General features: G+C 46.7%; 1 protein-coding gene across 6 annotated transcripts in view; it reads left to right on the top strand.

Moving 5' to 3' along the window:
• Positions 1-13,188, top strand: part of TRAF5 (TNF receptor associated factor 5) — a 42,962-nt gene that overhangs the window by 8,506 nt on the left and 21,268 nt on the right. For 3 of the 6 annotated variants that reach the window (XM_038394258.2, XM_043511787.1, XM_043511788.1), the window contains 2 exons: positions 10,018-10,136; positions 12,018-12,164. The gene's annotated coding sequence lies outside the window, so the exon portion shown is untranslated. Of the gene's footprint in view, positions 1-9,304; positions 10,137-12,017; positions 12,165-13,188 lie in introns of those variants that run through there. The other 3 variants (XM_038394259.2, XM_038394260.2, XM_043511786.1) reach the window with 3 other exon arrangements.

Below are 13,188 nucleotides of genomic sequence, written 5' to 3'. Positions count from 1 at the left end.
TAAAACTGCCAGGAGTTCTTGTGGCACTTTAGCAACTAACAAATCAAATACATTTGTTAGTCTCTAAGGTGCCACAAGGACTCCTTAGTTTGTATCAGCAAAAACAACAACACGGCTACCACTCTGAAACCTGACTAAAACTGGGATCCTAGTCCATCTCAACTTCTCTTTTTAGGGCTTTCCCCGAAGCTTTCCTAGAAGCAGATGACATTTTCTGGTGCTGTGCTCACATAAAATTATGTTTTCCTCCAAGCGCTATCTTGTGCAAATGAAACAAAGTAGGAGTATCACTTCCTTCTACATCTACCAGACTTTTGTGGAAAATCCATATAACAGCAGTTATTCTGACCTCCAGAAGTGCATATACTCAACATATATACAGGTTGCATATACTCAACAGCTCAGTCATGATAAGTCCTGAGGGCAGATGTCATTTGTAAAGATGTGGGGGGAAAAATCAAAGTCCCAATCCTACTGTTGCTGGCACAAAATGCCCGAGGCAGGCAACAGCTGGATTCGTTGCCCGGTGTGCGTCGCCCAATAATCACAACGGGGTGGAGAAGTAGAAAAGTTTATTTGAAGCTTCAAGCGGTACAGGGAGACAACAATCTCAAATCCTGCACACCAGTGCAAGCAGTTACACATATTTTATACATTCATTCTTTAGCATGCTTATCCAATAGTAAGCTGCCATAAGTATCCATATAGCCAATCCGGTATACCAGCCAGTTCCCCTTTTTCCTCTTTATCATCTATTCCCGCATATATGGAGTTGTTTGTTCAGCACTATCTAACATTCCTGTCCTGCTTGACCTAATCTTGCTCCAGCCAGTCTATGCCTGCAATACACTGTTGCAGATTTCTCAGCGTGAAGGCTGTGAGTGTCTCCAGGCAGAAAAGGGAAGGGGGGGCCATCTAGGCCTAGAGCAAGGGGGCTTCATCGACACTCGTGGTCTTCCATCCCCTTGAGTTACCTAGTGGCCATGCCCGGTGTCCCCAACAACTCCCTCCTTTGAGAATACTCAACAGCCTTGTCTCTGAGTTTTCTCACTTGGGCTCTTATAAAAAGATAAGGGGACTTTGCATAAGCACTTTGTGGTAGCCCTGAAGGGAATGCATTACCATCTTTTTTAAAAGGGCTCTGACACATGATATTGCACAACATAACACCATCAGTACGATTAAGACAGGAAGAAAACTTTTCAACAACAGACTAAATAAACCACCAAGCCAAGATGACAAACCCCAGCCTGAAAATAAGGTTTGCAACCAATCACTCTCGGGGGCAGTGTAAGCAGCCTGTGCTCCGGCTCGGGCATGGGCCTCAGCCTGAACTACCTTAACATAAATCACATAACTGCTCTCATTTATATATACACAACATCGGGACCCGACAAGGGCACAAACACCCCCTTGGGATGCCAAAAGGTAGTCCAAGGCCAGCCTGTTTTGGAGGGAATACGTTCTGAGCTGCTGTACCTCCTTATTTAATGTTATTACTACTGACCCTAGATCACGAATTGAGTCCTCTAATTCTAAGGCTACTTTTTCAAGCACCATTTGAAGCCTTACAATATAGCGGCCTATGCATGCTATGGCTGGCCCGGTAATCAGTGGCACAATTCCCAGTATGGAGCACCCTGTAAGCTTTTCAGTTGTGAGGGGATTCTTAGCATTGCCCTCCAAGGCCGCATTGAGTCGCTGCAGGGTCTCTTCTTGTGACTCAACAGAGTATTCCTAATCGGGTAACAGGGTATTCCTAATCTTTCCTTTGGGCAGTGTGGTGGTTATTCATAGAATATCAGGGTTGCAAGGGACCTCAGGAGGTCATCTAGTCCAACCCCCTGCTCAAAGCAGAACCAAGATAAGGAACTCCATAAGCTATATAACAGCTACCTGTCCAATTGGCTGGCAATACCTTGTAAGCCTTTCGGCCACATACAAAATAGTGACCCTGTAGGGCCCAGTAAGGACTGTTTCTTAGAGGGATTCCTGGGATATTTAAGGCTGCTTTTCCAAATAATTCATATGCCCCCAGGGGGGCTTCCCATCCTCCTGAGTGGGTACGGGGGGGGCGGTATTCCTAATTGTGCCGTTCAAATTGCACTCACCATAAGGACTGCTGCAAACCCACCATTGGCCTGCTATAGTGGAAATATTAACTAAACGGCAATTTATATTTCCTGACCCTCTTTTTGTGGAAGGATCATTCGTAAGAGTTTCCGCAAAAGGGGAGGAACCATTACATCCACACTGTTGACCTCCCCTCTCGGTTTTTATCCAATATCCATTGGCCCACTATGTAATAACACAGGAGCTCCTTCCCACAGGACGCCTATAGTGATCAGATTGGTTTCGGGTAAAACAAAACACTCCCTCAGTGAGCACTGCAACTGAATACTCCTGATCCTGGTAGGTAGCCTGCTGCAAAGAGATCTTACCCCAGAACGGTGAGTCCGTTCGATTTCTACTTTCCTGCTCTTTGGTGGCAGCTAATTCTGCTAGGGTTAAGGGCAGCATGACAAGGGGCACTCCTGTTCTGGGGGAAAGTGGAGTCGGAGCACACATCCAGCATTCGGTTTGGTTTGTTAAAGTAGCAACATGGTGCGCAAGTAAAACAAAGGAATTATGTTCCCGATATGCACAGTTTAGAAATAACAGCATAGAAAATAACAGGGTTACACGATTAATTATTACCGGGGTCCTCCCGGTCCAGGGTTTCCAGTTTTTGAGTGGGCCCATTTTGGCGCTAAGGTGCCCGCTGTTTGTGTCTCTTAAACAGTAACTTTAGCCCGAGATCGTCACTAGATGAGGAGTCAACGGTGTGGACGGTCCACTGCTCTGCTGATGAAGGGGTGGGTACTGCCTTCAGATGCGAGTGATGGATCCAGTTCTTGTGTCCCTCGACCTTTGCCGCCATATGGGATATCAGCAGGACAATGTAGGGTCCTTTCCACTTTTCCTGGAGAGGCTCGTCTTTCCAGGTGCGACCAAGCACAGAGTCGACGGGCTGTAAGGAGTGGACGGGAGAGTCCAAGGGAAGAGGCTGGGAGTCTTTAGTATACCTGTGAAGAGATGAGAACAGCAGACAGGGAACACACATCCTGAGACAAAAAACCATTACCCAGCTCCCGCTCCCCTGACAGAACCGGTGTGCCATTCATAGGCCATACCCTCTCAAACATAATTTCAAAGGGACTAAGCCCTAATCTACCCTTTGGGAGAGCGCGGATGCAGAGCTGGATGAGGGGTAAGGCATCAGGCCATAGCAGGGAGGCTTCTCATCACACTTTTGAAAGATGTCGTTTAAGGGTCTTATTGGTACGCTCTACTACGCCGCTGGCTTGTGGTCTCCAGGGCATATGGAGTTTCCAGGGGATCTGCAAGGCATTTGAGATGCTTTGGACGATCTTTGATGTGAAGTGTGTTCCGTTGTCAGATTCCATCCACTGGGGAAGTCCGAAGCGAGGAATGACCTCCTTAACAAACTTAAGGGCCACCATCCTGGCAGTGCAATTGCGGCATGGAAAGGCTTCTGGCCATCCGCTGAATCGATCCACTAAGACAAGGAGATATTTGTACCCTTGGGTCCGAGGAAACTCAGTAAAATCTATTTGCCACATCCGCGCGGGGCCCAGAGTGGGTTCCAGAGCAGCGGGTGGCCCTGGATGTCCTGGTCGGGCGTTATTCTTTTGACAGACTAAGCAGTCCGCCTGTACCTGGGTAGCCAGGGGTCGGAGTCCAGAAGTTATAAAGTATTTTCCCATCAGTTGGATAAGTGCTTCCCTGGCAGCATGAGTGGTTTGATGTAATTTCTGTAACAGTGGCTGGATCAGGCCCTTCGGTAGAAGGACCTTCCCTTCCGGGGAATGGAGCCATCCCTCCTTTTCCTGGAGACCGAGTTTGTCGATTAGCTGTCTCTCCTCTCCAGAGTACTGGAGGGTCGGAAGCTCCCCCACGGATGGGATAAGGGCATGCATATGGGCATTCTCAGTCTGAGGGGATATCAGGGTGGAAGCATGCTTAGCCTCTCTATCTGCCTGGGCGTTACCCCTGGCCACATCTTGATCTTCCCTTTGGTGGGCTTTACAGTGTACCACCGCCACTTCCGAGGGGAGTTGTACGGCTTCTAGGAGCCGGAGGATTTGGGGCCCGTACTTGACTGGGGAGCCCTGAGCTGTCAGCATTCCCCTTTGCTTCCATAAGCCAGCATGAGCATGTAGCACTCCAAAGGCATATTTTGAATCGGTAAAAACATTGACCCGCTTTCCTTTTGATAGTTCAAGCATATGGTTGAGGGCGATAGTTCAGCCAGCTGGGCAGAGGTTCCAGTGGGCAAACCCTTGGCTTCCACAGTGTCATGGAGGGTTACGACAGCATAGCCCGCCCTCCTTTGCCCATTTATCACAGTGCTGCTACCATCAGTATACCACTCATGATCTGCATTTAGGAGGGGTATATCTTTTAAGTCCGGGCTGCTAGAGTATTGGGCATCTATGATCTCTAAACAATCATGTTCCTGTTCCTCAGTCTCCGGTAAGAGGGTGGCGGGGTTATGGGAGGGGCAAGACTGTAAGGTGACTTCAGAGTTCTCTAGAAGTTTAGCCTGGTACTTAGCCATCCGAGCCTGAATGAGCCAAATGCCTCCCTTTGCATCCAATAAGGCTCGGACCATATGAGGGGTATATATCTGTATTGTCCCTCCCAAAGTTAGTTTCTCAGCTTCAGCCAGCGTCAGGGCTGTGGCTGCAACTGCCCGCAGGCACGCTGGCCATCCCTTTGCCATTTGGTCCAGCTGCTTAGAGAAATAGGCTATGGGACGTTTCCATGCTCCCAACAATTGTGTGAGCACTCCTAGGGCCACCCCTTTTCGTTCATGTACATACAGCTGAAACGGCTTAGTGAGATCTGGGAGGCCCAGAGACGGAGCTTCCATCAGCTTCCTTTTCAAGATTTTAAATGCCCTGTCGGCTTCTGGGGCCCAATAGAAGGGGTCATGATCTGCTCTTTTTACACAATAATACAGGGGTCTAGCCCACAGTCCAAATTCCAGGATCCATATCCAACAGAACCCCGCCATGCCCAGGAAGGCTCTGAGGCATTTATGATTAATGGGAACGGGAACCTGGCAGATAGCCTCCTTCCTCTCATTGGAAAGCTGATGCTCCCCCTGCCTTATGTGGAACCCCAGGAATTGTACCATCGGGAGGGCAATTTGAGCCTTGCTTCTCGATATCCGATATCCTCGGAGGCCAATAAAATTCAGGAGACCCACACTGGCTTTGAGGCATGGGGTTAGGCCCACTGTAGCAATTAACAAATCATCTACATATTGAAGAATAAGAAGATCCCCCTCCTCGTTGTTCCACTCTTCCAGATCCCTGGCCAAAGCCTGGCCCAAAAGGGTGGGGAATTTTTAAATTCCTGGGCCAATACTGTCCAGCATAGTTGCTTTTTAACCCTTTTTGTGTCCTCCCACTCAAAAGAAAAGATTTCTTGGGACGAGGTATCTACGGGAATAGCGAAGAACGCATCTTTCAAATCAAGGACCGAAAAATGGGTATACTGGCCTCCTACAGAAGCCAGTAAGGTATACGGATTCGGAACCAGGGGGTGCAGAGTTTTAACCGTTCATTAACCGCCCTCAGATCCTGTACCAAGCGATACGTGCCATCAGGTTTTCGTACGGGCCGGATGGGAGTGTTACAGGCTGACTGGCATTCCTGGAGGATTCCATATGTTAGGAACCGATCTATAGTGTCCTGTAAACCACCTCTGGCTTCCCTCACAATTGGATACTGTTTAACTCGCACCAGGCTTTTTCCTGGCAGGAGCTGAACCTTAACAGGGACTTGATGGGTAGCTTTTCCTGGGACCCCCGCTGCCCACACTAGAGGGTATACTCGGTCTTCCCACAGGCTCCATTCTGGGGCTTGCATAGCTGAGGGCTCTACTGTAAGGGTCATGATCCATGCATTCTCGGGGGGTAGGATAAGGGTTATTTCATCTTGAGTAAACGTACAAGGTGGCGCCTAGGTGACAAAGCAGATCCCGTCCCACCAGTGGCATCGGGCACTCAGGGAGATAGACCAGCTTGTGAGATATAGTCCTATTTCCCAAAGTGCATTCCGCTGGGGCATACCCTGGGCACTTGGTGCCTCTGCCTGTGGCGCCCACTACGGTAAGGTAAGGGAGTCTGCTACCGGCAACTGAAAGGGTTGATTCACGGCAGTTCGTGCTGCTCCAGAGTCCACTAAAAAGTCTATTTCCGAACTTCCCACCCGCATCTTTACTCGGGGTTCCGGGGGCAGGGCGGTCCGTCCCCCCTGACACCCCTATTCCTGTTCGCCATTGCCATCATAGGGGCGCCCCCCTTTCCATTCCTCTCTGGGCACTCATTCTACCAGTGTCCCTCTTGTCTACACAAGGCACACTGGTTGCGACCCAGTCATCTCTCCTGTGGGCCCGGACATCCGCGTCCACAGCCCCTTCTTCCCCTGCCACTTCCCGTAGTGCTGGCCTGTACCGCCGCTACCATCATTCTAACTTGCTTTTTCTCCTTTTCTGCCTCCCTTAGACTATAAGCTCGGTTTGCAGTTTCTAAGATTTGTGCCATGGTCATGCCCATTAGATCCTCTTTTTTCTGTAACTTTCTCTTAGTATCAGGGGCTGCTCTGCTCGTGAAAATTCCCTTAATGATTGCCTCAGTTTCCTGATCATCGGGGTCTGCATTGGTGTTCTGTCGAATAGCGTCCCGAATACGCTGTTGGAAGGCCCCTGGGCTTTCCTTTAGATCCTGCATTACCTCATACGATTTTGCCCAATTATTTTGTCGGACAGCCGAGTGACGGAGTCCATGCAAAAGCAACTGCTTATAGGCGGTAAGCCAGGTCATACCTGCAGGATCATTTGGGTTCCACCTGGGGTCTACTCGGGGGACCTGCTCATCCGGGTCAGGGACATTATTACGATCCTGGTTGTACCGTCTCTGTGCCTCCTCCCTTGCCTTGGACACGACCTGTTGTCGTTCGACCTCAGACAATAAGGTGCGCAGGAGGACGTTGCAATCGTCCCAATTCGGCTTATAGCTGCTAAGGCAGCCCTCAAAAACTGAAATAAACCTACTTGGGTTGGTGGAAAACTCCCCTGCCTGTACTTTGAAAGCAGCCAAATCCATAGGGTTAAAGGGCACATGAGTATAGACCTGCATAGTCATGGCCGGACGCTCACCCGTGCCAGTACGGGAGATCTTAGTTTCAGTAAGTAAAGGATATAAGCCCGCTGTAGGGGCCCTATCAGGTGGGGGCACGGGGGCCGAAGGGGACACTGGACCTGCCATCACAGTTGGGGTGGGGGTCTGGGGACTAACATTAGCCACTACCGAGCCAGTCGGAGTCAAATTACATCAGTGTAAGACATCTGATCGATTACACAAAGCCAAAAACAAGTGCACATACAGATGTTCATTCCATTTCCCTGTTCACTGACAGAACAAAAGTAATTGGAGGATTGTATTGTAATTAATTGACCCTCCTGGTGGCCACCGCTCCTGGTCCTCTAGTTGATATTGAGGCCAGTCAACTGTACAGTATCGTTTTTATTTATTCTTAGTCATCGGATCCGATCCAAATACCTTCCAATTTGCTAGGATACACTCTAGGGGCGTACACTGTGCCCTCCCTCCCGAGCTCTGTCCCTGTCCCATGCCTACAGGGTAACTCTGGGTGTCCCCAGGTTCAAAACAGCAGACAATCTGGATTTCAAAAGGTTCCTACCTTATCCAAAGGACCGGTTCCCCACTGTCGCCCGCGGCACTTCTCCACTTATCAGGTGCGTTGCACCGTTGTGCCCTACGGGGCCGGTTGGGCTATGCCTCTCCGAGGCCCCCGGGAATCACACTGGCGTGCACTGGGCGTCAGTCGGATCCTCACCCGCCGGTCCCCGCAAGGGATCCGGGCAAGGCTTGTGTTGTAGCCTCTTGCCCCACGTTGGGCGCCAAAAACTGTTGCTGGCACAAAATGCCCGAGGCAGGCAACAGCTGGATTCGTTGCCCGGTGTGCATCGCCCAATAATCACAATGGGGTGGAGAAGTAGAAAAGTTTATTTGAAGCTTCAAGCGGTACAGGGAGACAACAATCTCAAATCCTGCACACCAGTGCAAGCAGTTACACATATTTTATACATTCATTCTTTAGCATGCTTATCCAATAGCAAGCTGCCCTAAGTATCCATATAGCCAATATGGCCACTCTCTTGTTTGTAGTGCAGTCTCTCTGCTTGCTTAAATAAACCTTTTGTTTCATTACAAGTGTTGTGTGGTTTACAGGAACAGTGGTTTAAGGTAAAACTGGTAAACTGGGGTACACTGCTCCTTTGGAGGCAGAGGATCTGGGATTTCTGGGAATAGCCAGTGTCGGGCTGGATATCACAGGGGAATGCTTCAAGGGGACTGGGGAGCACTATTGTTAAGGCAAAAACAGGACTGGCATAGCCCAGAGGAGGGGGCTTGAGTGGCTGAAAGGTTGGCGGTGGCAGAGGGTATAAAGGTATCTCTTAGTCCTGGGTTCCCTGAAAACTGTCACACCTTGGCATGAGGGAAGAGTGGTAGGGTTTCAGGAAGTCACTGAAATGGAGGGGGTTGGAAGGGTAGCACAAAGGAAGCTGGTGGCAGGCAGGGGGAGATGAAAGGAGCCCCCCACTGTATCCATTTAGCTTGGCAGACAGAAGCTATGAAGTGGGTGACCATCTAGTTCTGTGGATTTGAAACTTTTTTTCTGGGGACCCAGCTGAAGAAAATGGTTGATGCTTGTGACCCAACAGAGCTGGGGATGAGGGGTTTGGGGTGTGGGAGGGCGCTCTGTGCTGGGGATGAGGGTTGGGGTGCAGGAGAGGGTTAGGGCTCTGGGCTGGGGTGGAGGCTTTGGGATGGGGTCAGGGATTTGGGGTGCAGGAAGGAATCTGGGTTGGGGGGCTCAGGGTTGGGGCAGAGGATTTATCTCTGGCGGATCCCTGTGAGCGGCGCAGCCAGAGTGTGGAGGCAGGCTTCCCCAATGTCCTGGCACCTCGGACCGCACTGTGCCTGAAGCAGCCAGCAGCAGGTCTGGCTCCTAGGTGGAGGTGTGCAAGCAGCTCTACGTGGTTCTTGCCTCCCCTCCCAGCTTCCATTGGCCGAGAGGTGGCCAATGGGAGTGCGGATCCAGTGCTCGGCACGGGGACAGCGCATGGAGCCCCGTGGCCCCCCTTCCTAGAAGCCGGACCCACTGCTGGCCACTTTCGGGGGAACAGCGCGGTGTTGGAAAAGGTAGGCACTATTCTGCCTTTGCTGGGCAGCACTGCCGATGGGACTTATAACATCTCGGTCGGCGGTGCTGACCAGAGCGACCCACTGCTTGACATGCCGTGACCCAGTACTAGGTCATGACCTGAATTTTGAAAAACATTGATCTAGTTTAAATCTGTTTCTAAACCAATTTACTTAAATTGTTGCAAACTCCAGTATAGTTGCTCCAGTATAGTTGACTTCAGTTAAATTGAAAAGTCTGGTTTAAACCAAAATAAGACTATCCACACAGTCTTTTGCACAGATCTAACGAAATCCATTTAAAATAGCATTTTAAATTAAACTGGTGGCAATTTCTCATGTTGACACACCCTTATTCACCTGACATGAGTGGCTCTACCTGTGTGAGTAAGGACTGCTTGTGTAGGGAATTGCAAGATTGGGCCCTTTGTTTTCTTTACGTCTTTACAAATGCCATGTTTCCTTGTGACCAAAGAATTGTCACATCAGATACAGCTCCATTGAAACTAGCAACATTTTAACGAAAACTATAAAATGCTCAGCAAGGAAAAATGTGAAAAAGGGTATTTCTAAGCTTATGTTTCTCCAGAGACAATAATTCTGCAGTGGGTAGAGTTGTATTATTTCAGTCACTACAGCAGAAGTTTAAAGGAGGAATATTCTTAAGGTGTGCCTTTCTGTCCTAACATTTTCTATGTTTGTTGTTTTGTTTGTAGAGGTGATCTTTGCAAAGCTAGTCTTGGGGGATTTCCACTGTCTCGCTGTTTAAAACCTACCATAGTGTTTTAACCACAAACCATCTCACTTTCTGTTCAGGAACAGCCACAGTTTTCAGGTACGGTTCTATTAAAATAAATCTTCTAACTGTTGGCAATAAACTAATAACGGCACTTATATTTACCATGTTCAAAGCACTCTTCAAACATTAACTAATTTTAAACCTGATGTTTAAATATCGTGGATTTGTTAATGTAAAGCTTTAGAATTTAAAAGGGGTTGAGAATGATTTTGTAGTTTAACTTTAAGAATTCACATCAGATTATGTTGTTGCCAGAAGAGACATTAAGATATCCAAGCATTGGCACAGAAATTTAAAAGTGACTGTAGAAAAGGAGGGGCTTAATTATTAAATTTCACCATATTATAGTTTGAGCAAGAAAGGTGACTCTTACCATATCAGTGTTCTTTTTGATAAAGTTAATGTGATACTCTACACACTTGAGATGCTATTGTAGGAAAATTGAAGTGTTTTAATGAGTGACTGTATTACTGTGTACTAAGTGTAGTAACAATTTTACATGGCTTATAGCTCTTGAGTGCTATCTTTTTATAGTTACAACTATTACTAGATGTTAAGGACAAAATTATTTTTCCACAGTTAAAAAACACTATGTTTAAGACTCAGGTTTCAGAGTAGCAGCCGTGTTAGTCTGTATTCTCAAAAAGAAAAGGAGTACTTGTGGCACCTTAGAGACTAACAAATTTATTAGAGCATAAGCTTTCGTGAGCTACAGCTCACTTCATCGGATGCATTTGGTGGAAAAAACAGAGTAGAGATTTATATACACACACACAGAGAACATGAAACAATGGGTTTATCATACACAAACCCTCTACGTAAAAGAATGAATGGACACAAATCAGACGTCAAGAATTATAACATTCAAAAACCAGTTGGAGAACACTTCAATCTCTCTGGTCACTCGATCACAGACCTAAGAGTGGCTATACTTCAACAAAAAAGCTTCAAAAACAGACTCCAACGAGAGACGGCTGAATTGGAATTAATTTGCAAACTGGATACAATTAACTTAGGCTTGAATAGAGACTGGGACTGGATGAGTCATTACACAAAGTAAAACTATTTCCCCATGGTATTTCTCCCTCCACCCCACCCCACTGTTCCTCTGATATTCTTGTTAACTGCTGGAATTAGCCTACCTGCTTGTCACCATGAAAGGTTTTCCTCCTTCCCCCCCCTGCTGTTGGTGATGGCTTATCTTAAGTGATCACTCTCCTTACAGTGTGTATGATAAACCCATTGTTTCATGTTCTCTGTGTGTGTGTATATAAATCTCTACTCTGTTTTTTCCACCAAATGCATCCGATGAAGTGAGCTGTAGCTCACGAAAGCTTAGGCTCTAATAAATTTGTTAGTCTCTAAGGTGCCACAAGTACTCCTTTTCTTTTTATGTTTAAGACTAATGCTGTCCACGTTATTGCCGAATATAGCTATGTAGATATACTATAGAGAACTCCTTGTACAGTAGAAACTCGCTAATTAACATTAATGATTGGGAGATCCATAGTAAATCAGCCAACATTACAAATAAGCAAGTCAGCAGAAAAACACAAACTCAAAACTATTGTAGCACAAAAAGTCCTTTTTTGGTTTTGGTTTTGGTTTTTTTACATGTATAGTTTTAATTATTATATATACGTACCCGCGATAGTGTACTTTGTAAAATAAATAAATAAATAAATAAAGAAGTCTTTTAGCCTTATGGGATCTTACTACAATACTTGACTGTTAAATCTTCACAAAGAAGTAGAGTGAGACTGCAGGGTGTTAATGAGAATTTGGGTTTGAGGATTAGCAAACTGATAATTAGCAAGGTTTTACTCTGAATTTATAATAAGGTGACATTTGAATTCAGGTTGCATAAAAATCAGTTATTTACAAAGTTAATTGAATTTATTTTTGTGCTTTCTGCAGCAGCATCCCCTGTGGATCTTCAGGCCAGTATCCAATCAGGAATTATTCCTGTTAGAAGTATTAGCTCCTGCATACCAACTGTGGCTACTGTTGTGTGGCCACTAAGGGCTTAGGCCAGTGGCAGAACAGCTCATGAGGACTGTGCAGGTAGGTGGAATGGGAGCCAGACCTCCTATGCAACAAGGGGTCTTCTTCCTCGTGGATCCTCAGGATTGAGAAGCTACTCAGCATATATCCAGAATCCTTTCCTCCCCTACGGGAAGCACTCCACAGGGTTGTGGGGATCCATGGATGTGGATTGCATTGCCAGTGCTTAAAGTATATACTCCTAATATGTGGTAGGCCAGCTGTTATTTTCAGGTGATTCGGTATAATCTGCCATATTTTTAATCTGTATTTAATTATATGCAGTAGTTCTTTAACTCATTTTACATTTCCATACATTGTAATATAATTTGAGCACTCTCTTGTCCCCGCCAATACAATTAATGCATGTCAGGGCTCCATATTACCAGTTTATCACATTGCTGGATACTGTAACTGTATAGCCCAATAATAGAGTCAGTTGAACCACCTTGTCCATCAGGCAGTTTGAATGGATAATTTAATGAATGGTATTCCCTTCTTTTCCTTCATGTTTCTCTCGCCCCACCTCCACTGCAGTGAGTTGTCCTAGACCTCTAAAGCATACCACATTTTGCAAGACATTTCACATTTTGGCTGGATCAGACTTCCTGTCCTAGTGCACCACAAAAGAAGACCGTTTTCTGAGGGAGGGACAGAGAGATTCCGTTTGCTCTGCCAAGTACTCTGGAGTCACGGGCGTACTAAGTTGAGAGCCAGGAATGATAAGTTTAAATTTTATCCGTTATCACTGTTGGTTATACTTCCATGTACTTCACAGCCCTTACTGCTGAACAATATCTTATACCCCAACCCTAAAAGGCAGTCAAGAGTTAGCCTCCCATTTTATAGATAAGAGAGTTGAGCATAGAACCCAGGTCTCTAGAATGGGAGGCTCAACTCTTGTACACTGAGCCACACTGCCTTTCAGAGTGAATGTATCGAATAATGTGCTTTGGTTATCTTATCTTTAATTATTACATCATACTCCTATCTTGGAGCTAAGACTTGAAACCAGGATTCCTGGTCTCTAATATTCTACTGCTGT

Source organism: Dermochelys coriacea, chromosome 3 (genome assembly GCF_009764565.3).
Source record: "Dermochelys coriacea isolate rDerCor1 chromosome 3, rDerCor1.pri.v4, whole genome shotgun sequence".
Classification (NCBI taxonomy): Eukaryota; Metazoa; Chordata; order Testudines; family Dermochelyidae; genus Dermochelys; species Dermochelys coriacea.
This window is presented reverse-complemented; position numbering and strand designations above follow the sequence as displayed.